Below are 26,352 nucleotides of genomic sequence, written 5' to 3' on the forward strand. Positions count from 1 at the left end.
TGCTATTGCACACTTGATAGACTACAGTTTGCTGTAAACACAACTTTTACATGTATGTGGGCACCAAAAAATTCACTAGACTCACTTTATTGTGATATGTGTTCTATTACGGTCTTTTAGCCAAACCTGTGATGTTTCCAAGGTAGGTCTGTATTTGATCATTTTGTACTACTACTAATAACTGTAATGATAAATCAACACACAAATTCTTAAAATTCATAGGGAATAAGCAACCAACTTCAAAAATTAACTTTCATTTATTTATGGTAATCCATAATAAGGCTTTTAAGCATGAAATTTGAATAAAATGCTACTGCGGAAGAGGAATGGAAATCCAAGATGAAAGATAAAACATAAGCAATAACAAAGGATAAGATAAACAGAAGTGTAAAAAGAAACAAGTAAATTTTGTTATTTTCTTCCCATTACTCAGTAGATTATCTTGCACAGGCTCTAGTACAAATGGGCCCAAATCACTTTGGAGGGTCCTGTTATCATTCAGTGGGCAGGGCACTTCTCCTGTATACATGAGGACAGGAAGCAGGATGAGGATGATTTATGATTATCCCTCTACACTAGTCATTGCTATGGGTTGGGTGTTCTGAGTACACTGACCTTAGAGTTATTACTTACTTTTTTTTTTTCCCAATATAGTTACTCTTCACTGAAAAACAAAAATGCTTTCCGAATACTAACCAATAAGACCAATCTTATCTCTTCTTCCCAGATGGTGCAATAAAGACCTAAAAATATCAAGGAAGTTTTCTGAAATATTACAAGTAAGTGGAAGAAAGAGGAATTAGGGACCTCGTGTCCTCATTCTAGGATTAGTAGACTGCAATTTGTGGCTGCAGGTGTGAGGTGAAGGACGTAGCTTGAAGATTATAGCATGATGGTGGCTTATTGTGACTTGTTAAACTAGACTGCTGAATAGCAAGCTCTTTCTTTTGACATTTTCTCGAATTGCCTTTTGAAATAGTCCTGGTGAAGTTTGTCCCTACCAGGTCTCCTGTATCCTTCACCCAGTATCCCCAGGCCTGTGAAATATGTCAACAATAGAAGGGAATTTTCATGGATTATGTTGGCTCCTTCCTTCACTTCCTGGAACTCATGTGAGGTGAGCATATCAGAACCTCAGAAGAAGCCACAGGCAAGCTGCAGGAGCAGGAGAGGTGAGGAGAGTGATGGCAGCCCCCTCATCAGGGATGGGCACTGTTGTGGGGACATGTTTTGCTGACACAGATAATGCCCTGGACCTTATATAGGTCCTTTGTGACACCTCCAGGGCAGGAGCACCTGTAAATTTGGGGGTCAGCAGCTGTCATATCCAAGAGGAAGAGTTAACATCACATCCACTGCAGTCCCTTTGAGAAAGGAGGGAGTCCTTGAATTTGAGAGGGCTGGAGTGGAGAATGAAGGGCTGGGGAACAGAGGCCATCTCTGGGTTTCCCCTTGAAATGTTAATTCATATACCATAAAATTCACTCTTTCAAATTTTACAGTTTAGTGGTTTTTAGCATATTCTGAGTTGTGGGACCATCACCAGTCTAATTCCAGAATAGTTTCATCACCTCCGAAAGAAACCTCATGTCCATTAGCAGTCATTCCCCATTCTTCCCTATAGCCCCTGGCAACCATTTTGGTCTCTGAGTATTTGTCTCCTTTGTCTATTATGGACACTTCAAATAAATGACTTGTATTTGAATTTGAGTTTTTGTGACTGGCATTTTTCACTCAGCCTAACATTCCCATTTTTCACTCAGCCTAAAGCTTCCATGTTGTGGTATGAATGGATACTTTATTCTTTTTAATGGCTGACTAATATTCCACTGTATGTTTATACTACAATTTGTTCATCTGTTCACAGGTTGATGGCCATTTGGGCTGTTTCCATGTTTTGGCTACCACAAATAATGCTGCTATGAACACTGGCAGAAAAGTTGATTTTTTTTTTTTTTAAGTACATGTAATTGAGAGCTCATTTTAGTTGAACAATGCTGGCAGGCTACTCAAGATTCATTGATGTCAGACCTTACATGTATCTGGCTAGTCCAAAAGCCATGGTCGATTGGAAGTAAGATATAACAGAATTTCTGTTTGTCTGATTAAGCATCAAGGATGTGTAAATGTTTATTTGCCTGTCTCATCTACATATTTTCAAATAATACTTACAAATTTCATTGAAAATTGTTGCTGCTTGATTATATTTTTATTGTCATGGCCATGTCACATTTGTATGTCAGAAATGTCTCCTAATATAAAAGTTTTCTTTCGTTTGATTTTAGCTTACTCACTAGCCCAGTGGTTCCCAAACTGAGTACTGAATTGCCTTTGGAAACTGCAAGAAAATTACAGGGGTGGTGCAAGAATATTTGAAATTTTGATTCAAGTTACTCCAAACTAGATACTAATAGTGAAGGACAGGCTACAGTTTCAACATTAGGGAACATTAGATAATGGCAACATTAGATAGGGACATAGTCACTAAAGAAATATCTTTGTGAAGCTAGGATTTTGGCAGGAAGTCTGATAAAACACCAAGTTCTGCATGAAAATCAATGTGGAACAAGAAGCAGGTTGGCTGTGTCCAATCTTATTCAAAGATCTGAGAGGCTATAGAGTAACCATCTGATACACACGTTCCCCAAATAAGTAATTGCTATTTAAGAATGAAACAAAAATGTTTTTTCCTTTTTTTTTTAAGATTTTATTTATTTTTGAGAGAGAGTGAGTGAGAGAGAGAGGAGGAGCAGGGGGAGGGGCAGAGGGAGAAGCAGACTCCCCACTGAGCAGAGCACTCTACACTGAGCATTATCCTGGGACCCTGGGATCATGACCTGAGCTGAATGCAGATGCTTAACCAAGTGAACCACCCAGGCTCCCCTATGCTTTTTTTTCTTTGTTGTAACTTAAATGTTATTTGAACCCGAGTACTTAATAAATAAAACTCTTAGATATTTCTTTTGGTCTCAGGGTGCCATGAAAAAATGACTGAAATCTGTAGGTTGCAAGAAACCCAGATGTTTGGGACCCTTTGTTCCAGTCTCTTTCCCTTAGTTTCTCAGGTTTGCTTTGCTGAACTCTTAGTATTTCTAAAGCATATCTTGTTCCTTCATGGCGCCATTTCCTTGCGTGTGTCTCTTTGACTTAGAATTCATCCTTTATATCTATTCTTCTCTCCGCAAAACTTTTTTTAACCCTTCGAGACTCTTCTCAAATATCCTCTCCTCTGGGAAGCCTTCCTGTACCTTTCCAGTAGTGGTCATGTACAAATTTTCAACGTTCCCAGAACGTCTAGTTTATTCTTTCACTTTATGTCCTGCTCCCACCATTGTGCTGAAATTTTTCTGCATTACTGGTTTTCTTTTCTTATTCTGAGTCCCACAACCACAGAAACCACATCTTCGCAGTCTTATATCCCCAGCACAGCCCTGAGTGCACTGTGATTGGCTGGTTCACTGCATGAGCAGACTGAATGATACTATAAGATATCTATCAAGCTACTTACCCTCTCTTCTTCAGAATTCATATTTTTTTCACTGGAAGCAATTTACTATGGTAATATTGGAGAGTACTGTAAATAATCATGATTGCAGTGCCAATGAAGCCTTATAATCAGTCAGAGAGACCGTGTGAATACAAATTGTGACCGTTTCAAAGGCAATTTCCTGACCACCACCTCCAAGCCCATGGCGGACACAAAAGTTGTGCCAATCTACGAGCTCCAATTTAAATGATAGAGTTCACTGCAAGTTCAGCCTGAATTGGGCTTAAATGAAATGAAATTGATAGCAGATGAAAGCTCAACAGGTTCCAGAATAATTATATACTTGTTATGATGTTCTCACTAATTGGAGCACTAGCTCAGTGAACCTCAGCTTCTGGGACTGCTACTGGGGTAACTGGCAGACACATCTGTTTGGTACGAATCTGCATATTTGCTCATTTGCCAAAAATGTAAAGTAGAGCCCTGAATTAGTTTCAGTTCACTTCATCACTTCCAAGCTGAAGAATCAGCTGAATATATTATAGTCCCTCCTGCTCCCCCCGGCATGCCAAATTACATCCACAAGTGAACATTCACAAAAGGCAACTTTAAAACAAGCTGTCTGGAATGGCGATGCACAGAGGCACATACACCCTTTGGATGAACATATATTAGTCTCATTTATCTAACCAGGGGCCCCATGCTCATACCAAAGAGGAGGCTGATAAAAAGACGCTCTGTAGAAGCTCTTATTTTCACGACAAGGGTGAAACTTGTATTTTCTGAAAGGAAGGTCCCTTTAACTCCTATTTCGTTCCCTTTGGCAATGTGTGCATCCCCAGATAAGTATTTTCCTTGTGGTTTCAAAAGTTGTGCTTCTAACAGAATTAAAGTTTAACCTTTATTAATCCCAGTGGTGTTTGCTCTAAAATAACTTGTCGCCATTACTTTAACGCCGTGTTCATTTTATTTTATCATGGTTCTCAAATTATAGTAATCCTCCCAGCCCTTAGAGTCAGTATAAAGCAATTTCATATTTATATTGTACTTGGCAGACTCAAGTTATCTTCAAATGTTCTAAAAAAGTAAAAGTATCAAGCCACAGAGAAGGAACCACATTGTGGAGATGAAATGCATGAAAAAGAAATGGGCTCCCTTCCTCGTTAAATCATTGGTTGAAACAATGTCTCACATTGCTTCTCTTAGTTAATATTTATGGAAGCTTTATTTGAGAGCATAAGGAACAGTGAGTGACTGAGTTACCTTTGAGATAGAAATTCACTTACAGGCTCCATCCTGAGCCTGCAATGCCAGGTCCAACACATCGCTTGCCATAGAGGGTGAAGCTTCTCTTTCCCAGGCTCCTCCCTGTGTTCTTGAACAGGCGCCATGTATGGAGAATCAGCTGGAGCCCTCTTTGTGCGAGACACTTTCTGCATGGTTAGCAGTGAAGAAAACAGACAATTGAATAGGAGACCCAAGCGAAAGTACCTTAATCGATAATTATAAAGATCATTATTCAGTGATGATAGGATTGCAACAGTGTGATGGGAAAAGAACAATTTCTGACTATAGGGGTAGCGCTAGTAGCCAGGGAAGGATTTCCTGAGCTATGAAGCCAAGGATTATGAGATGAAGCCAAGGATTAGAAGGAGTAAACCTTGAAGGGACCTGGGGGAAGAGCCCACAGGCAGAAGGAATGGTAGGTGCAGGGACCCTAAGGACTGAAAAATGCAAATGTCCCTCCCCTCCATCCTGCCTTTTGCCAGTGCCTTATCCTTTGTTTCCCTTTCATCTTCCGTAAGGTAAACTGACCAGAGATTCCATCTGGTAGACTCCCTGGCTGGGACAGAAGTGTCTGACTCTTCAAAGAGCTAGCCATACCTAGTACTAGAAGGCATGGGTCTTAAAAAATTACATATTTGGATCCACAAAAACTGAAACTATGAAGCCTTTCTAGAAGACAGTTTCATGGGAACAGGGTTTGTGTTTTAATAGTAAACTCTGTGCAATTTACAGACTTCTAAAACACACCCTGTTCTAACATTTTGTGAGGTCTACTTAAATAACCGCAAGTTCTGTACAAAGATGAAGAGTTGTTATTTTGCCTGTTTCATCTCTGAAATGTTGCTACCCTCTTGAATTCTTTCAAGGTGTGGGGGGTCTGTATAAAAAGCAGAGGTAGGACTAATGGCTGTGATCTTACCTTGTGGCCTGCCAGGGACCCTGTGGTCATGGGGACTCACAGCCATCTCACATGGCTGCACTTGCAGCCATCACATCCTTATTCCTCCCTACTCCAAGAGGATATTTCCATTAAGAAAAGGTAAAATGAGTACCCGTGGGACAGTGCAGATGGACAGCCTGTTGCCACCTGCCTGGAGTAAGAAATGGAAGGACGCAAAGATAGGATCACTTTGCCTGGGGGAATGGCCCTGGGTAAGGCTAGTGCTGCTCTTTCAGTTGCCTGAAGAATTCCCTTTGTTGTTCAAGACCCAGTCCCGGAGACTTTCTATAAAATTGTACTTGCTCACACCTTATTCCCAGCCCCAAGGATGCTGTTAATCTCTATGCATACACAGATCTTGGTCCTCGCCCATTTTAGTGAACTGAGGTGTATCCAACTGTAAACCTAGATCCCTATTTGGACTGTGAGCTCATCTGTATTTTACTCATATGGTTACCTTGGAGTGCCCGCTCCCAAGATGTTTGCTGGGAATGAATAAAATACATGCATGATATAGAGTAAATAGAGCTCCTCCAAAGCAAATCAGAATGGCAGCAGAACCCAGCACACCATCAGAACTGGAGGAGGAGAGAAGGACCTTCCTCAACAGAATCCCTGTCCACCTGAAGTAAGGCCCATTACCACTTAGGATTGCTAATCTTTCATTCATCTTTCATTCATTTTCTTTTTCTCCGCTTTAGAAAATAATAGGCAGATGGTGGAGAAACAGAGATGTTTTGATGAAAGCATAACACTATTTAATGGGTTAGCCTGCACACTCTTTTTGTTGCTGTAAAGTCTGTCCGAAATGTGTATTTTGGCTTCTCTGTCTTAGTAGCTTTGTAAGTGCAATCTTCTGAGCAAAATGGCATCTTTCTTTGAAGGTTGAAACCATTGTAACGCTTTGCAGTCGTCATAACATCAAGACCCCTGCCCTGGTTTCTTCTGGAAAATGCACAGGAAATATAACCAAGTCTTCACTAACCCCAGGGCATGACTGGTACAGTAATTTTTTGAATAAATCTTAAAATAATCTGGTTTCCTTATGACCATGCTTTCCCCCCCGAAGTCATAAGCTATAAAAAATTTGGATGGGTTTATGTTTCTGCTTAATCAAGTTTTACTGTCTGCCTTAAACTTCGTGCCAAGTGACATCCAGTAATCATTCTTTGTTTGGAGCATCCCAGCAGCTGAGAAGTCAAATTCATCAGCAAGTGACAGTTTCACTCACATTCCAGAAGAGAAACAATTCATAAACCTCTCATCTTTATTTATTTTTCTTTTACCCCCCATCAGGAAATCCTCTAGCCTGATGCTATTAGTAGATAGGGCATGACCTTCCACACTACTGTAATATTTCTTTAGTTGGTGTGCTTGGTGAGAAGACTCCGGAAAAATGGATATGGAGAGAGCAGGATATATAATTCCTCCCTTCCTAGAATATGTCACAGTGATAAGTGGATGATGAATGCTGATGAGCTTTGACTATTTCCTCAATCAAGCTCTGCATTCTGGGGTGTCTATGTCTGTGTGAATGTGTGTGTGTGAGTGTGTGTTGCAGCTGCCATCTCTATTACTAAACCATCAGGATGATCACAAACAACCAAAGAAAAAATTGAAATGACACCAGATACATTATTTCATCCATCTATAGCATTAACAATGTGGTTTAGCAAAACATGCCTGGAACACATTTTGCCTTAATGTATCAGTGACAATAGCTGCAAAGAATTTCTGAAATCAAAGTCACAGATGTGGGTATGTTTTTATGAATTTGATTATAACAAAACAACTCTGACTAAAGGGTATTTAGTAGAAATAGGCTCCATTTGATCATCATTCTTTCTGCTATCATCCAAATCTGAAGACAAACGGACCTGGATCCAATACTTCCTGACTGGTTACTTTGGTTATGTTAACCTTCCTAAAGCCTTAGAAAACCTGCTTTAAGTTAGAACAATCAAGTTGGAGAGAAAATGTGTGACAGGAGGAGAAACTGGACTTGGAGTTTGACCACCAAGCCTCACTTAATGACAGAATAACATGGGACAAACTGCCAAACTTTTCTGAATCCTATTTCCTCATTTAATGGATATGGATAACAATATAGTGCTTACAGGATTGCTATGGGGAATTAGATGAAGACATTTCAAGTAAGATGGTTGGAACACAGTAGGTACTCCTAGGCTGTAAAGTCTGTTCACACTTTCTTCATAAGCCTGAAAAAACTGTTCTTCATACAAGGCTCAGATTAAATGACTCAAATCCAATGGCTCAGCTCAATAACTAAGTACTAGTAGCAAAAACTGTTGTGAAAGTACTGTGTCAATGCTAGTTATTAGTGATGACAAAATTTAATAATGACAAGACAGACTTTCCCACTATCAAATCTCTAAAATTGTAAATCTCCCACCCTAAATCACTAAGACATAGGAAGGAAGTCTTTTCAGGCATTGGACAATAGGCAGCACTGCCTGTGTCCAATGTCTGACAACTTGTTTCATGTATTTTGTTTGGTTTTCAGTTTTTCCATGTAGGATAATAAATCTAGTGCCCATTACCCAATTATGGCTAGAAGTGGAGGCCTGACAGAGGTCTGTAATGAATTAAAGGTGCAATTACTAAGAAAATAAGAAGCATGGCTAAAAAGCTAGTATAAGAAGTAAAATGGAATATTAAAAGATTATTTGACCCAAATGAAGGCAGGAAAAGAGGGAAAGAAAAAACAAAATCATATGAACTAACAAATAAACAAATAAAAAGCAATAGATTAAAACCCAGCTACATCAATAATAACATTAAATGTAAATAGAGCAAAATTTCCACTTAATGAGACTGGACAAAAGTCAAAACTATGGTGGATATGGAGTGGTTCTACTACAACTTCTTCAAAGAAGGACTTGCCCAGTCTGTCAGAAGTGAGCCTTCTATTTGTCACTTATGCAGAAAACTGCTTCACTCAGAACATGCCCTTCCCAAAAAGGTCCATATCCAATTATTGATTAAGGCAGAGGCATATTGACCCTTTCAGCCCAATGTGGGAGCTCTAAGAAGCCATATGTGCACCAGAGCTCCCTGCCGGGTGAGCTGAGGTTCTGTCAAGACTGCAGTGTGGTTTGTCTTTTGCTCTTCCAGATCCTGCTCACTCCCCTTCCTTTCCACCTTTGTTGATTCCAATAAACATTCTGCACAGAAAACTCAAGCTTAGCATCAGTTTTTGGAGAGTCCAACCTATGACAAATACGCAATTATAGGCTGTCCATAGGGATTTAAATGTAAAGACAGATTAATTAAAAGAATAAGAAAAAATATACTGTGCAAACACTTGAGAAAACTGATGTGGCTATCAGACAAGCAAGAACTCAAGAAGAGTGTTACCAAAGAAAAAGAGAACTATTTTAGATGATTAAAGGGTAAATTCAAAATCACAAAAATCCTAAATATGTAGGTACTTAATAATAAAGTTTCAAAATATATGAAGAAAATTGACATAAATAAAAGAAGATAAAGATATATCTGTAGTTGTAACTGGAGAGTTTATTTATTTTTTAAAAAGATTTTACTTATTTATTTGACAGAGAGAGACAGAGACAGCGAAAGAAGGAACAGAAGCAGGGGACGGAAGATGGAGAAGCAGGTTTCCCACTGCTGTGCAGACAGCTCCTTGTGGGGCTCAATTCCAGGACCCTGGGATCATGACCTGAGCTGAAGGCAGATGCTTAATGACTAAGCCACCAGGTACCCCATAACTGGAGAGTTTAACACCACTTCTCGAAAAAAAAAAAAAAAATCAGTGTGAAATCAATAGTTTTGAAAGCGGTATCAAATGACCCAATTTTCATTTACAGAATACTATATGCAATAATGACAAAATGTACATTTTTTCAAGTGAACTTAATATATTCAGCAAGATATCATATGCAGAGTATAAAATGTCTTAAAATACTGAAATATTGTAGAGTACATTTTCTGACTACAACAAAATTAAATTAAAAGCCAATAACAAAGAGATACCTAGAAAATCAAAATTTGAAATTTGTTTGGAAATTAAACAACACATTTTAAAATAATTTATGGGTAAAGAAGTCACAGTGGAAATTAGAAAAAATTTTTCAGTTAAATGATAATGAAAACACATATAGCAAAATTCATGTGATGCATTTAAAGCAGCAATTGGAGTGAAATTTGTAGCTTTGAAGGCCTGTATGAGAAAGAGGAAAGATGTAAAATCAAATGTTTCCAGAAATCAAAACAAAGAAGAAACAAAGAAAAGCGACAAGCCAAAATCAGTTATTTGAAAACATTAATAAACTTAAACTCTAATAGAGACATATAGAAAAGAGAGAAGCAACAAAAATTGACAATTTTAAAAATGAAAGAGGGGAAATCGAACCAGGAGACAAGATGGCGGGCAAGTAGGAGGCGGCGTTTCAACCTGTACCCTAAAGTGAGCTGATTACCTACCAAAGAACTCCGATCACCCATGAAATCAGCCTGAGATCAGAATTATACACGTCTGGATCTCTACAGGGGCAGAAGACGCCAGTGGGCAGGTAAAGCAGAGTGGGAATGGCAGACTGATATCGGAAGATAAACAAAAGGGGGAGGGAGCCACCAGAGGCCACCATGTGATGGTAAGTAATACCATGGAAAGTAATACCCTTAATACGAGAGTGCCCTGCATCTGGGGACCAGCATTAATTTGGAGACTTGTTGAAAGCACTCAGAAAGAGCAAAGGATCACGCGGAGTGGGGGGGATTGTGGGAATCCGGGCGGCTACGGATAGGGGCTTAAGTCCCCAGACCAGGACAGCCTCCCCTGGCACTGAGCCAGAGAGAGTGCGGAGGAGAAACCAGGTCTTGGTCCCTGAGCCGCCAGCGCACCCGAGATTGCATGGGGTCTGGCTCCTGTGAGGGGCTGGGAGCCTCGCCAGCCGGCAGAAGGCCGAGTCGTGCTACAGAGCCTGAGACGTGCTCGCCCCTCACCCTCCGCTGAGAGAGGTGCGGCAAGACCCAGCCTGGCGCTCTCGGACCCCCGCGTGCTACCAGAGCCTGAGGTGCGCGCGTGACCCACAGCCTCCCCCGAGAGAGGTGCGCGCAAGCCGGGCGCTCTTAGACCCAGAAAGACCAGGCACTCCCAGCTCGGGCCCACGGGAAAATCTCAGTGTGCGATCGCTGCTTGGAACCTCTCTTGCGGTCTGGAGCTGCCCAGACAGCCACCGCTGCTGTGGTTTTGGGTACAAGCAGAAGATCCTGTGTCCCCAGAGACTGCGATGGGGAACCTGCTCTGCCAGTGGCCAAGGGGGAATTTATATGCAGCACTCACAGGGTACCAGGCTGAGGCTTCTCTCTGAGAGGGAGGTCAGGGTGCAGTTTGCTTTCCTCTAAACCCACAAAAACCATCAAAAGCAGTCAAGGGGAGAGGAAAAAAAAAAAAGTGAACAAACATAAAAACCTCCAGAGAACAAAAGCCTGAAAAAAACTGGTTTCCTCAGAGCCCACCCCCTTGAGGGTGCGGAAGGACTTAACTCAGGGAACATCATTGACTGAAAACCCACGTGGCAGGCCCTTCCCCCAGAAAACAACCAGGAAAGAAAAAGAAAAAAAAAAAAGAGAATACAAGAGAACAACCACCACTACTTCATAGGACAACTTATATTTTTAACTTGTTCCCACTATTCTGGTTCATTTTTTTTTATATATAGATAATTTTTTAACCTATTTGCCATCACAGTGAGATGTCCAGTATATCAAATTCCATAATACCTTCTAACCTAAACTTTTTGATACATACACCTGTGTTTTTCTTTTGCATTTCTATTTTTAAATTTTTTTTTCCTAAATTTTAGTTTAGTTTAGTCTAGTTTATTCCTTTTTTATTTTTATTTTCTAATATTCATATAGAGTTAAACTTCAGGGTAATCCCCTTTCCCCAATCAATGCTACCCCTATAGGTAAACCAATTTTTATTCCTTCTTTATCTTAGGAAAGTTGAGTCCTTTAACAAAGATATCAAGATACATCCAGGAAGAATCAAAACAAATTTCCTCGCCCACACTGAGAATTTATAACCACTCTCCCATCTTTTTCTTCTGCCAGTGTTTCTGTGTTTGTCCTGATAGTATATAAATCTTATACTTGGGGTTCTTTTTGATGAGGTTCTTCCTTTATTTGCATATATATATATATATATATATATATATATATATATATATTTTTTTTTTTTTTTTTTTTTTTTTTTATCAGTCTTTTTGTTTGTCTGTTTTTGTTTGTATACTTCATCAGTCTTACCTTGGGTCCCATTTGGGCTGAACATTCTCTTTTATCTTCCCTTTTTTTCCTGTCTCTCTCTCTCTCTTGCTTTTTTTTTTTTCTTTTCTTCATCTTTTTCTTTTCTTTTTTCTCTCGTTTGGGTGGGGAACCCTGATTGTTCAGAAGTGTTCCAGGGTGCACCTTGACTGCACCACAATCGATACATCCAGCTACATTCTTTCAGTCATCTCTCACCAAAATGACTAGGAGGAGGAATGCCCAACAGAAGAAAAATACAGAGGATGGGCCTTCTGCAACAGAGCTAACAGCTATCAACATAGACAATATGTCAGAAAGAGAATTCAGGCTAACAATTATCCAGGCAATAGTTAGGTTGGAGAAAGCCATGGATGACCAAATGGAATTGACTAGGGCAAAACTGAAAGCCACCAGAGATGATGTTTACAATACTCTCAATGAGTTCCAATCTAATCTAAATTCTCTAAAAGCTAGGGTAACTGAGACAGAAGATAGAATTAGTGATCTGGAGGGCAAACAAATAGAGAGAAAGGATCAGGAGGAAACCTGGAACAAACAGCTTAGAAGCCACCAAAACAGAATCAGGGAAATAAATGATGCCATGAAATGTTCCAACGTCAGAATTATTGGAATCCCTGAAGGGGAGGAGAAAGAAAGAAGTCTAGATGATATACTGGAACAAGTTCTTGAAGAAAATTTTCCCAATCTCGCGAATGGAACCAGCGTTCCTGTAGGCCAAACAATCTCCACCCAAGATTATAGATTCCAAAAAAAATCAAGGCACATTGTAGTCAAATTGAGCAATCATAATTGTAGATACAATCTCTTAAAAGCCACTAGGACAAAGAGGCTCCTTACTTACAGAGGAAAGCCCATCAGAATGACATCAGACCTGTCCACAGAGACCTGGCAAGCCAGAAAGGGCTGGCAAGATATACTCAGGGCACTAAATGAGAAAAACATGCAGCCAAGAATACTTTATCCAGCAAGACTGACATTCAAAATGGATGGAGAGATAAAGAGTTTCCAAGACCCGCAAGGCTTAAAAGACTATGCAACCACCAAGTTGACACTGCAGGAAATATTAAGGGAGGGTTCTATAAAAGAGGAAAAATCCTAAGAATAGCATTGAATAGAAATATAGGGACAATTTACAGAAAGAAAGACTTCAAAGGTAACACAATGTCAATAAAAACATACCTATCAATAATCACTCTCAATCTGAATGGCCTAAATGCGCCCATAAAACAACATAGGGTTGCAGATTGGATAAAATGACAGGACCCATCCATATGTTGTCTACAAGAGACCCATTTTGAACCTAAAGATACACCCAGACTGAAAGTGAAGGGATGGAGAAGCATCTTTCATGCCAATGGGCCTTAAAAGAAGGCCAGAGTAGCAATTCTAATATCAGATAAATTAGATTTTAAACTAAAGACTGTGGTCAGAGATACAGAAGGACACTACATAATTCTTAAAGTGACTATCCACCAAGATGATCTAACAATTTCTATGCCTCCAATATGGGAGCAGCCAATTACATAAGAAAACTGTTAATCAAGATAAAGAGCCATATTGATATGAATACATTAATAGTAGGAGATCTTAACACACCTCTCTCAGAAATAGACAGATCATCGAGGTAGAAAATCAGTAAAGAAACAAGAGCACTGAATGACACATTGGACCAGATGGAATATATATATATATATATATATATATATATATATATATATATAACATTCCACCCTAAAACAACAGAATACTCATTCTTCTCAAGTGCACATGGAACCTTCCCAAGAATAGACCACATACTGTGTCACAAATCAGGACTCAACCGATACCAAAAGACTGAGATTATTCCCTGCATATTCTCAGATCACAATGCTTTGAAATTGGAACTCAATCACAAGGAAAAGTTTGGAAGGAACTCAAAAACCTGGAAACTAAAGGCCACTGTGCTTAATAATGCTTAGATCAAACAGGAGCTCAAAGAAGAACTTAAGCAATTCATGGAAACCAATAAGAATGAAGACACTTTGGTCCAAAACCTATGGGATACAGCAAAGACAGTCCTAAGGGGGAAATACATAGCCATCCAAGCCTCCCTCAAAAAAATTGAAAAATCCAGAATACACCAGCTGTCTCTACACCTTAAAGAACTGGAGAATCAACAACAAATTAAACCAACTCCACACATAGGAAGGGAAATAATCAAGATTAGAGCAGAGATCAATGAGGTAGAAACCAGAGGTACAGTAGAATGTATCAATGAAACTAGAAGTTGGTTTTTTGAAAGAATCAATAAGGTCAATAAACCACTGGCCACACTAATCCAAAAGAAAAGAGAGAAAGCCCAAATTCATAAAATTATGAATGAAAAGGGAGAGATCACAACTAACACCAAGGAAGTAGAAACAATCATCAGAAGTTATTATCAACAGTTATATGCCAATAAGCTTAGCAACCTAGATGAAATGGATGCATTCCTGGAAAACCATAAACTCCCATAATTGAACCAGGAAGAAATAGACAACCTGAATAGACCAATATCTAGTAACGAGATTGAAGCAGTGATCAAAAACCTCCCAAAAAACAAGAGCCCAGGACCTGATGGATTCCCTGGGGAATTCTACCAAACTTTCAAAGAAGAAATAACACCTATTCTTCTGAAGCTGTTTCAAAAATTTGAAGCAGAAGGAAAACTTCCAGACTCTTTCTATGAAGCCAGCATTACCCTGATCCCCAAACCAGGCAAAGGGGAATTTCAGACCAATATCACTGATGAATATGGATGCTAAGATTCTCAACAAGATACTAGCAAACAGGATCCAACAGCACATTCAAAAGATTATCCTCCATGACCAGGTGGGATTCATCCCTGGGCTACAAGGATGGTTCAACATTTGCAAATCAATCAATGTGATAGAACAAATTAATAAGAGAAGAGAGAAGAACCACATGGTCCTCTCAATTGACACAGAAAAAGCATTTGACAAAATCCAGCATCCATTCCTGATTAAAAAGCTTCAAAGTATATGGATAGAGGGAACATTCCTGAACTTCATAAAATCTATCTATAAAAGACCCACAGCAAATATCATCCTGAAAGGGAAAAAGCTTGCAGCCTTCCCGTTGAGATCAGGAACACAACAAGGATGCCCACTCTCACCACTCTTGTTCAACATAGTATTAGAATTCCTAGCAACAGCAATCAGACAACAAAGAGAAATAAAAGGTATCCAAATTGGCAATGAAGTCAAACTCTCTCTCTTCGCATATGACATGATTCTTTATATGTAAAACCCAAAAGACTCCACCTCCAAACTACTAGAACTCATACAGCAATTCAGCAATGTGGCAGGATACAAAGTCAATGTACAGAAATCATTTGCTTTCTTATACACTAACAATGAAAATACAGAAAGCGAAATTAGAGAATAGATTCCATTTACTATAGCACCAAGAACCATAAGATACCTGGGAATAAACCTAACCAAAGAGGTAAAGGATCTGTACTCGAGGAACTACAGAACACTCATGAAAGAAATTGAAGAAGACACAAAAAGATGGAAGACCATTCCATGCTCTTGGATCAGAAGAATAAACATTGTTAAAATGTCTATACTGCCTAGAGCAATCTATACTTTTAATGCCATCCCAATCAAAATTCCACCAGTATTTTTCAAAGAGCTGGAGCAAATAATCCAAAAATTTGTATGGAATCAGAATAGACCCCAAATCGCTAAGGAAATGTTGAAAACAAAAATAAAACTGGGGGCATCACGTTACCTGATTTCAAGCTTTATTACAAAGCTGTGATCACCAAGACAACATGGTACTGGCATAAAAACAGACACATAGACCAGTGGAACAGAGTAGAGAGCCCAGATATGGACCCTCAAATCTATGGGCAAATAATCTTCAACAAAACAGGAAAAAATAAATAGTGGAAAAAAGACAGTCTCTTCAATAAATGGTGCTGGGAAAACTGGACAGCTATATGTAGAAGAATGAAACTCAACCATTCTCTTACACTGTACACAAAGATGAACTCAAAATGGATAAAAGACCTCAACGTGAGACTGGAATCCATCAGAATCCTAGAGGAGAACATAGGCAGTAACCTTTTCAATATCAGCCACAGCAACTTCTTTCAAGATTTGTCTCCAAAGGCAAAGGAAACAAAAGCAAAGATCAACTTTTGGGACTTCATCAAGATCAAAAGCTTCCGCACAGCAAAAGAAAAAATGAAGAAAACAAAAAGGCAACCAATGGAATGGGAGAAGATATTTGCAAATGACAGTACAGACAAAAGGTTGATATCCAGGATCTATAAAGAACTCCTCAAACTCAACACACACAAAACAGACAATCATATCAAAAAATGGGCAGAAGATATGAACAGACACTTCTCCAATGAAGACATACAAATGGCCATCAGACACATGCAAATATGTTCATCATCACTAGCCATTAGGGAGATTCAAATTAAAACTACATTGAAATACCACCTTACACCACTTAGAATGGCCAAAATTAGCAAGACAGGAAACAACATATGTTGGAGAGGATGTGGAGAAAGGGGAACCCTCTTTCACTGTTGGTGGGAATGCAAGTTGGTGCAGCCACTTTGGAGAACAGTGTGGAGATTCCTCAAGAAATTAAAAATAGAACTTCCCTATGACCCTGCCATTGCACTCCTGGGTATCTACCCCAAAGATACAGATGTAGTGAAAAGAAGGGCCATCTTTGCCCCAGTGTTTATAGCAGCAATGGCCACAGTCGCCAAACTTTGAAAAGATCCAAGGTGCCATTCAACGGACGAATGGATAAGGAAGATGTGGTCCATATACACTATTGGAGTATTATGCCTCCATCAGAAAGGATGAATACCCAACTTTTGTAGCAACATGGACGGGACTGGACGAGATTATGCTGAGTGAAATAAGTCAAGCAGAGAGAGTCAATTATCATATGGTTTCACTTATTTGTGGAGCATAACAAATAGCATGGAAGACATGGGGAGATAGAGAGGAGAAGGGAGTTGGGGGAAATTTGAAGGGGAGGTGAACCATGAGAGACTATGGACTCTGAAAAACAATCTGAGAGTTTTGAAGGGGCTGGGGGTGGAAGGTTGGGGGAACCAGGTGGTGGGTACTAGAGAGGGCACGGATTGCATGGAGCACTGGGTGTGGTGCAAAAACAATGAATACTGTTACGCTGAAAAGATATAAAAAAAAAAAGAGGGGAAATCATTACAGATCCCATAGATATTTAGATTAAATAATAAGGACATATTAAGAAAAATTTTATGCTAGTAGATTTAATACTTGTAATGAACCAATATTTTGAAAAACACAAACTACCAAAGCTCACTCAAGAAGAAATAGAAAGTTTAGTTCTATAATTATTAAATAAGTTAAATTCATAACCACAAACGTTCCCAGAAAGAAAATTTCAGGTCCTGTGCCTTAGCTGATGAAATCTATCAGTTACTAAAGAAGAAAAACAAGATAATACCGGTATTACAAAGCTCTTTCAGAAAATAGAGAAAGAAGCACATCCTAATTCATTTCATGAGATCATCATAAGCCTGATATCAAAACCTGACAAACATACTAGAGCAAAGAAAATTACAGATTGATCTTCTCCATGAACTTGGGTGCAAAAATCCTTGACAAACTTTCAACAAGTTTCTTCTAACAATATATAAAAATGACAACACATCACGAAGTGAGGTTTATACCCAGAATAGAAAGGTGATTCAAAATTAAAAATATCAATCACCTTAATTCATCGTATTAATAGGATGAAAGAGAAGCACTCTGTGATCATTGCAATAGATGTAGAAAAAGTACTCCGTAAAATTCAGCACACATTTATGATAAAAATTCTCAGCCATGTGAGACCAGAACAGATATTTCTCAGCTTGATACGGCTAACATCTTAGTGGTGATATATTGAACATTTTCCCTCCAAGACAGGGAGCAATGCAAGGATACTCTCATCATTTCCATTCAACACTATTTTCTAGCAAATGAAATAAGGGAAAACAAAAAAGCACATAGATTGGAAAGCAAAAACTAAAACTATTTTTATTTACAGATGACATGATTTCATATACGGAATATCATAAGGAATCTATCAAAATAAAGTCCTTTCAAAATTAACAGGTGAATTTAATAAGGTCAAAGAATATATACAAAATTATCAATCTGCAAATCAGTATGCAAAAAGTTAGTTATGTTTCTATGTACTAGCACCAAATAATTGGAAAATGAAATAACAAACTGCTTTCATAACAGCACTGAAAATCAGTAAATACTTAGGAATAAATGAGCAAAAGATGTACTTCCACTTGGGAAATTATCTTCAGGCTATCCCAAAGGTAACAGAACAAAATGGCTCATAGGCTAAGTTAAAATATTAAATTAAAGCTCAAATCACATAATCTGGGAGTTCTGGTTTCCAGTTCTGCATGTAAGGAGCTAGGAAGGTGTCCCTGTGTCCTAATGACAAGTGAAAGCTTAACAGATTGAAAAATTAGCAATCTGAGAAAGACTACAAAGTGTATGATTCCAGGTATATGATATTCTGACAAAGCCAAAACTATGGAGACACTAAAAAATCAATCAATCAATCAGTGGTTGTGAGGAGTTGGTGCAGGAGAAGGCTGTAGGAGAAGGAGTAGGTGGAACACAGAGGGTTTCTAGTGTAGGGAAAATACTGTATGAAACCATAATGATGGATACATGTCATTATACATTTGTCCAAACCCATGAAAAATGTACAACACCCAAAGAGAAACACAGTGTTACTGGACTTCAGGTGATTATGATGTGTCAATGTAGATTCATCCATTTTAACAAATGTACCACCTTGTAGGGGAGACTATGCAGGTGTAGGGGTAGGGAGGCATATAGGAAATCTTTGTATCTCTCCCTCAGTTTTTAAAACTGCTCTAAGAAATTGTCTCAATTAAAAAAAGAAAAAATCCCACAAATTACATGGTTTACAAAATCAATTAACAATACGGTGCAAGAAAAAAAAAGATAAGGGTATTTTAGCACACTTTGGAGAGTGTGCAGGCAGGTGGAAGGGCCCCATCCTGGGCCATGTTATGGTCACTTGTCCTATCCCTCTGCCTCATCGGCCTTCCCCACTGAGGGTGTGGGTATAAGGACAGGAAATGACGTTTGAGCCAGAGGACTCAGACAAAAAGTATCCTGGGCCAGTGATGCACCTAGGTCAATGGCAGAGAGGTAGGCACAGTAAAACCTGGCCATAGGTGTAGCTTGCTGTTAGCTTGTCAAACAGCCATAGGTTTGTATCTCTTGAGGCCAGCATGGATGTCACTGACGGGTGGCGAATTAAGGCCTTTTGAATATTGAGTACTCATAAATATTTAGTGCATCCCGAATATGTTGAGCTTCTTATATATTTACTACTATATATGCCTCATACATGTTTAATATATGATGAATATTTAGCACCTCCAGTGTATTTAGTGTATTATGAATATTTAGTATTCAGGTGCTGCATGAACATTAGGTATTTTTTGCTCTTTGCATCCTTTTTACCTATCTTTAGCACGTACATGCTTTATCTAACACATTTTATGAATCTTAACATTTTGTGAAGTGTCTGTTCTAACAAAGATTTTGCTTACTAAGTTAACTATACTTAAAACATCTTTAAAGTTTTTGCCAGTATTTGACAAATTACAAGCACTTTCATCTTTTATAATGTATTGAACATTTTCAAAATTTAATGGACACTGCATGTGTAAGACCACTAGGTTGAAGTTATAAAATATTGTTGGGAGTAATTTAAACAGGTCTATATAAATGGTGATATATACTATGTTCGTATTTTGAAAACGTCAATATTGATAAGTTATCACATCTCCCCAAATTGATTCATAGATTCAACATTGCCAATTATAGAAATTCCAACAGAATTTCTTTGGAGGAGAGTGGTGGGTAGAAATCCATAGTCTGATTCTAAAATCAATACGGAAATGCAAACTAATTTTGAAAACAGAAAGCCACCTGGTTTCAAATCTTACTTCAAGTGAAACAAAACAAAACAAAAGTTACTTCAAGACTGAAGTTATTGGGGGGCGCCTGGGTGGCTCAGTGGGTTAAGCCACTGCCTTCGGCTCAGGTCATGATCTCGGGGTCCTGGGATCGAGTCCCGCATCGGGCTCTCTGCTCAGCAGGGAGCCTGCTTCCTCCTCTCTCTCTGTCTGCCTCTCTGCCTACTTGTGATCTCTGTCAAATAAATAAATAAAATCTTAAATAAAAAAAAAAGACTGAAGTTATTGGGTACATGTGTAGAATAGAGTCTGGAAATAGATTCACACATACATGGTCAACTGATTTTCAACATGGTACCTAAGTAATTCAATGCGGAAAAATATAATATTTCTATAATTGGAACTGGTTTAACTGGATTAAAAAAATTGCATTGCAACCCACACCTTACACTATATATAAAATTTAATTTGACATGTATTCACCATAAAGTAGAGGCTAACAAGGAGAAAATTGCAATTGCATTTCACATTCTTAGAAATTCTTGCTTTCTTAATTCACTCTCTTCTATTTTTCCTCTGTGAGATTACATTTTTCTGATTTTGACCCTATTTCTCAGATTGTTTCTTTTTGCTTTCCATGGGGTTCCTCATTGCTTCAAGAAATACTGTTTGTCCTCAGGGCGCCCTCACAGGTTCTTCTCTTTCTCTCTCTCTTTCGCCTCCAGTTGGAAGTATCTTCTGTATATCTATGTATCCCACCCATATCTGTGTCCTCAGCTTTATACTGGATGTCCAACATACCATACTTAGTTATGCCACAGGCTACCCATCTCAAAACACACTAAGTGTTTTATATGCCTTTGCTTCAAACCAAACTTGCCAGACCTCTTGTTTGTCCTTATCTTGAAAAACCAGGGATCCCCCTCAACAAATTGACTTCTCTTTAGATGGTCTCCCAGAGGGTTTGTTGGCTTCCAGCAGAGCTCCATGAAAGCTGGCTATGGCCCAGTTCTTGTAGCATTTGGTCCTGGGAGGGTGTCCAGGTGGTGAATGGGGAGGGAAGCCCTGGTCTACCGTGTTATGCAGTTACAGCTATGTGGACTTTACTGTCCGCTTATTTCAGGAAGACCTTGAAGATTCACAACAAAATAAGTGAATGAAAAAGAATCTGGTATAATAAGAAAAATAATTTAGTTTCCAAACTGATAAATACCTCATTTTGAGCTCTTGGAGATGAGAATAAATATAAAGGAAGGGCAGATGGCCCAAATAGTGGAATTGTTTAATTCAATTTCCCTCTCATTGTTCATCGACATGGTTCATGGATTTCCAAACTAATCTCAGAAAAAAAGTAAGTTGTCTTGTTGGGGAAATATCTCACCCCGGGCCTTTTGTCATGTCAAGGCAGCAAAGCAAGACATCTGTCTAAACATAAAAGGAGTTAGAAAGACCACAACTATAGAAATAATATAATAATATAATAATATAGTGTTTATAATGATGGTATAAAGGAACCGTAGAAACCCATCTGGCCGAGAAGGGAAATGAAGAACAACTCAGGACACACATGGGATGCTTATAAAACTGGGAAGAAGGGAGCCCAAGACAGTTATGAAAATTATCAGGCACAGAGCTCAAAGAGATGAAAAATGAATATTGCAAAAACTGTCTCAATAAGGAGTTTTCAAATCACTGAATACAATACAGATAAAAGATAGCATGTCTTCACCAAATTGGTTTTTAAGGGCTCATTTCAGATTAAAAAGGAATGCTAGAGCAATGAAATGGTTACTTTGCATTTGTTTTAGAAAGGGGACAGAGAGAATTAAGATTTACCTCAGATCAAAAAGTCAGTGTTCTCCAGGAGCTATGGAAACAGAACTAAACAGGGCTTAGAGATAACAAAGCGATTGATGCTAAGAGAAATGCATTGTTTTGTTTCCATTTTCTTCTGACTGTGGGTTTTAGAGCAAAGCATTAGTGAGTTCATTAGAGACAGGGCTAAGTATGGAAGTAAATATGGAATGATGGATTTTCATCCTGGCCTTGTTACTGAAGAGGTCCTTGATCTTGGCTAAATCATTTCAACCCCCTGTGTCTCCTTGTTTTAAATCCACACACTGAGATTTGTTTTGTTTCTTTAGTAAGCATTTATGAAGCCCCCATTGTGTGCTAAAGCCTTATGGCCTTGGATATCCTTACAGCTATGTCTTCAGCAAGAGACTCTTCAGGCTGGTATGAGAGACTGTTTTTCCTTCACACACTTTAAAGATGGCGTCACCTGAGACCCAGAAAAGTTAAGCAAGCTGGTTAAGATCTGCAAGCTAGGGAGAGAGCTGCTGGAGGACCCTGGCCTCCTGCTGCCAGAACCCCTCGCCCTGCTGCAGGCTGTATAGTGGAGGCTCCACTGATTCCACTTCCTGAGACATGGGAAGTTCCAGGTAACGTGAAGTTAAGGTGGATGGAGCGAAAGCTCCTATACTTCAGGTGGTAGAAAAATAATAACACTAAAGAGTTATTTTTGGTTTTAAAATGTGTCATAAAACCTCACTGCCTTCCATTGTGGTAAAATATAGACCTGTCAGAGGAGATTGGATACTTTAATAGAACTAGTTAATATTTGCTGAACACGCCTCCTGTGTGCAGAAGGGTATCAGTTCTGCGTTGCATGCAAAGCACTGTCTTGTGAGGTCGGTACCAGGCCTATGAGAAAACAGAGACCCAGAGAGTGAAGGAACCTGTCTTAGTCATGGGACTGCCCCTTGAGGATGTCTGTGTTGTCTACTGTGTAAACCGCCGGGGCTCGGAAAGATGTGGAGGGGTGTCTGTAATTCCAGAACACAGCTCCAGTAGGGAGAAGGAGTTTAACCATGGATTGACGGGTCGAGGATGGAAGTGGGAAGAAAACGGAGCCTGGGAGGTGGGGATGGATGCTGAAGAGGCCGTGGAAAGGGATGACCCGGAGGACCCTGGGGTGAGGGGTGGCAAGCCAGGATTTGAACCTACTCTGTCCCATCCTGGGCTTATAGTTCTTATATCCCATTCCTTCTTCTGGAGGGACACACATCAGTCCCCTCCCAGTCCAGGAAAGACTATATCACCCACCTGCGGTAAGAGTGGTGGAGTAAAGAAGAAAGGGCAGGTAAAGCCTGGAAAGAGATTAGAATCAGCATAAGGTATTTAATAGAGAGATTCTCAGTATATCTTCTTGAAGCTTTGAATGTTTGCATTTGAAGGACCCTGGAGATCAGTGTGTTTGGGGAGTCTTGGCAGCCCCCAAGTTGTTCCCGTGCCTACCAACCTTCCCAGCAAGAACCCCTGAAGTTCCAGGCTGCCCACGTCTGCCCTATCCATCTCTTGGGTTACAGAGGTAAGCACCAGTGATAAATGGTATTGAAGGAATATCATGGTCTCCCTGGGGAGGTTTGCTTTCTAGTAACTCGGTGTTACCCTGGAAAAGCGATATGCCTTTCCAGAGCCTTCCTGTAACCAGCCCCCACCTCCGCCCCCAGTAGGAGGAAGAGGTTGAGGTGGAGGACCAGGAACCATTTTTTCAGCTTAGCAAAGTAAGAATGCTAACTCTGCGGTCTCTGCCTTGACTGTCTTCTGTGTGATCTGGAACTTTTAGCTTAACCCCTCTGAGCCTCAGTTCTGTCATCAGTAAAATGGGAATAATGATTTCTACCTCACAGTGTTATTGTGAGGATTAAACGAATCTTGCCAGTCCGGTGTTTTCTATCTCAACAGTCACTTAAATTGCTCAAGTCAGAGGCTGGGGACTCACCCTTAACTCTTTCCTCTTTGGCACAAATCCTATTCCTCATCCTGTCCCTACCTGTCTCAGTGAGAGTCCCTTCTCTCTAACCTCAGGACTACTCCTGCTTCTCCCCCCTACTCATTGACTACTTTGCAGCCAGAGCGGTCTTTCAAAAATACAATTTTGAATATGCATTTTTATAATATTTTAGTGAGTGCTCACTTCTCTTGAAATGGAGCTGGAGACTGCAGGACATCATACCCTCTGAGGCCCCATGTCTCCTAGTCCCACCCTGATCTCTCTGCTCTGGTCGGACTAAGGATCTCTGAATTCTTGTACCTCCTATGACCCCTCTGCTGAGGTCATCTGATTGACCTTCTTGTCTTCCTCCTCTTTTGGCACCTCCCCTTGCATGGAGCATCTCCTCTTGGAAGAGTTCACTTAGCCCCAGATATGGTCCCTCTGGACACATGTCACATGTATCAGAGCTGCCTGTTTAGTGGTCCACATACCCCACTGAGCAGTGAGCACTGTAAAGTCAGGGCTGGTGTCAGACACAACGATCTCCAGCACCTGTGGTGCCCATAAGCTAGAATGGTACTTTGTAAATATTTGGCTTAACATAAATATGAAATGCCAGGGGATGGTGCAGAGAGTAGGTGCTAAATAAATGGTAGTGGTAATTCTTTATTACCCCAACTCTAATATCCTGTGATCAGAGAAACCTAATTGCATAGCTGACATCTGGTTGGGATTGATCTTACTTCTATGAGCCTCCAGATTTGCACAATATAAGAATGAAATATAGACCACCAGGGCAAAGAATTCCCACTTACAAGTGGAGACATGCCAATGGTGTGCTGATGATTGGATGTGGAGGTCTGTCCTGACAGTAACCCCCTGTGGCTTACACTGTGCCCCTGGGCACCTGTTGGGCGATGTGATGCTCTCTCTGGTGTGCCTGCTCCTTCATGTGCCCTGTGTTTTTCTTCTCTAATTGTCAACCCATGATTTGTGCCCAAGAACCTTTCTTGATTTCCAAGCTAGGCATGATTTTCTCCATGTCCAGAGCACCTCTCCTTGCAATGCATTTTTATATTGGCAAGCTACAGCAAAGACAATTGGTGGGCACTGAACTCCTGCTAGTCTCTCCATGCAGTCATGAACATTCTGTGTCACATATGGTTTGCATGTAATCCCAACAGCAACTTTTGAAGAGGATACCTTGTTTTCTGCCCTTTACAGATGGGAAAACTGAGGCTTGGACACTAGACATAGAAGAGCCCTGGGTCTGTCTTGAGCTAAGTTCCATGAGTTTCAACTCTTCCATAAGACAAGGTTGTTTATCGTCTTCCTTCCGAGTAATAGGCATAGTTTTATTTTATTTTTTTTCTGTTATGTGTTTTTTTTTTTTTAACATAGACAATTGAAAATTATTTAATGCAGTTGAATCCATTTTCCTCCTTTAATTAATTTTTTAAAGACCTTCTCTCCCTTTTAAATGGCTCCTGGATGTTAAGTCTTTTTTTTTTTTTTTTTTTTTTTTTTTTTTTATTAAAGATGTTAAGTCTTTATTAGAAGAAGTCTTTTCCCCTTTGGGATAATGAAACAGTTTCCTGTGGCTCTCTTATAACTGTTTCATTTTTTTTAAGGGTTGAAATCTTTCAGACATCTGGAATTTAATTTGGTATAAAGAGGGAATTAGAGCTCTAACTTATTTTTTCCCCAATAGCTACTTTTGATGCAGATGTCCATCTTGTCCCCACTAATATGCAAAGCCACCCTCGTTCCTAACTAAAGGATTATCTGTAAATGGATTTATTTCTGGATTCTCTCTTCCCTTCCAGTCTCCTATCTATCCATGCAACATTACTACACTGTTAATATTTATAGCTTTGTAACATATGTAACTCTTTGGAGGGCTAGATGGCCCTATTCTTGTTTTTAGAAGAATTTTCCTCACAATTTTTGCCTGTTTCTTCTGTAGTTCTTCCTTTTTTGGGGTCATTTTAAAGAGGTTTTATTTATTTATTTATTTATTTGAGAGAGAGATGAAGAGAGAGACACACTCACAGAGGAAGAGGCAGAGGGAGAAGGAGAAGCAGACTCCCCACTGAGCAGGGACCCCAATGCTGGGCTCCATCCTAGGACCCCAGGAACGTGACATGAGCTGAAGGCAGATGCTTAAGTGACTGAGCCACCCAAGCGCCCTTCTGTAGTTCCTCCTTAGAACTTAACTCTACACAAATGATGCATGCATGTACACATTAAGCACACTGATGGCTTTGCTTTGGGTTTCTGGATACCCATGTGCTGCCTTTAAGCTGTAATCTGCTTGCAGGTAGAAGAGATGCTGTGTCTGCTCTTTCTGGTGTGGAATTCAGGGCAGTTAACCAAGGAACGGGGACTGGAAGAAGAGACCAATCCACATTTGCTGGAGAATCAAGAATATGAGAGTTGGAAGGGCTTCTAGAGATTAACTTCTCACTTGATAGTTGAGAAAGTGGAAATATTTGGCATTAGTGTAAGATCTTACAATTCATTGG

This window comes from Mustela nivalis (assembly GCF_964662115.1).
Source record: "Mustela nivalis genome assembly, chromosome: 2".
In the NCBI taxonomy this organism is placed as follows: Eukaryota; Metazoa; Chordata; class Mammalia; order Carnivora; family Mustelidae; genus Mustela; species Mustela nivalis.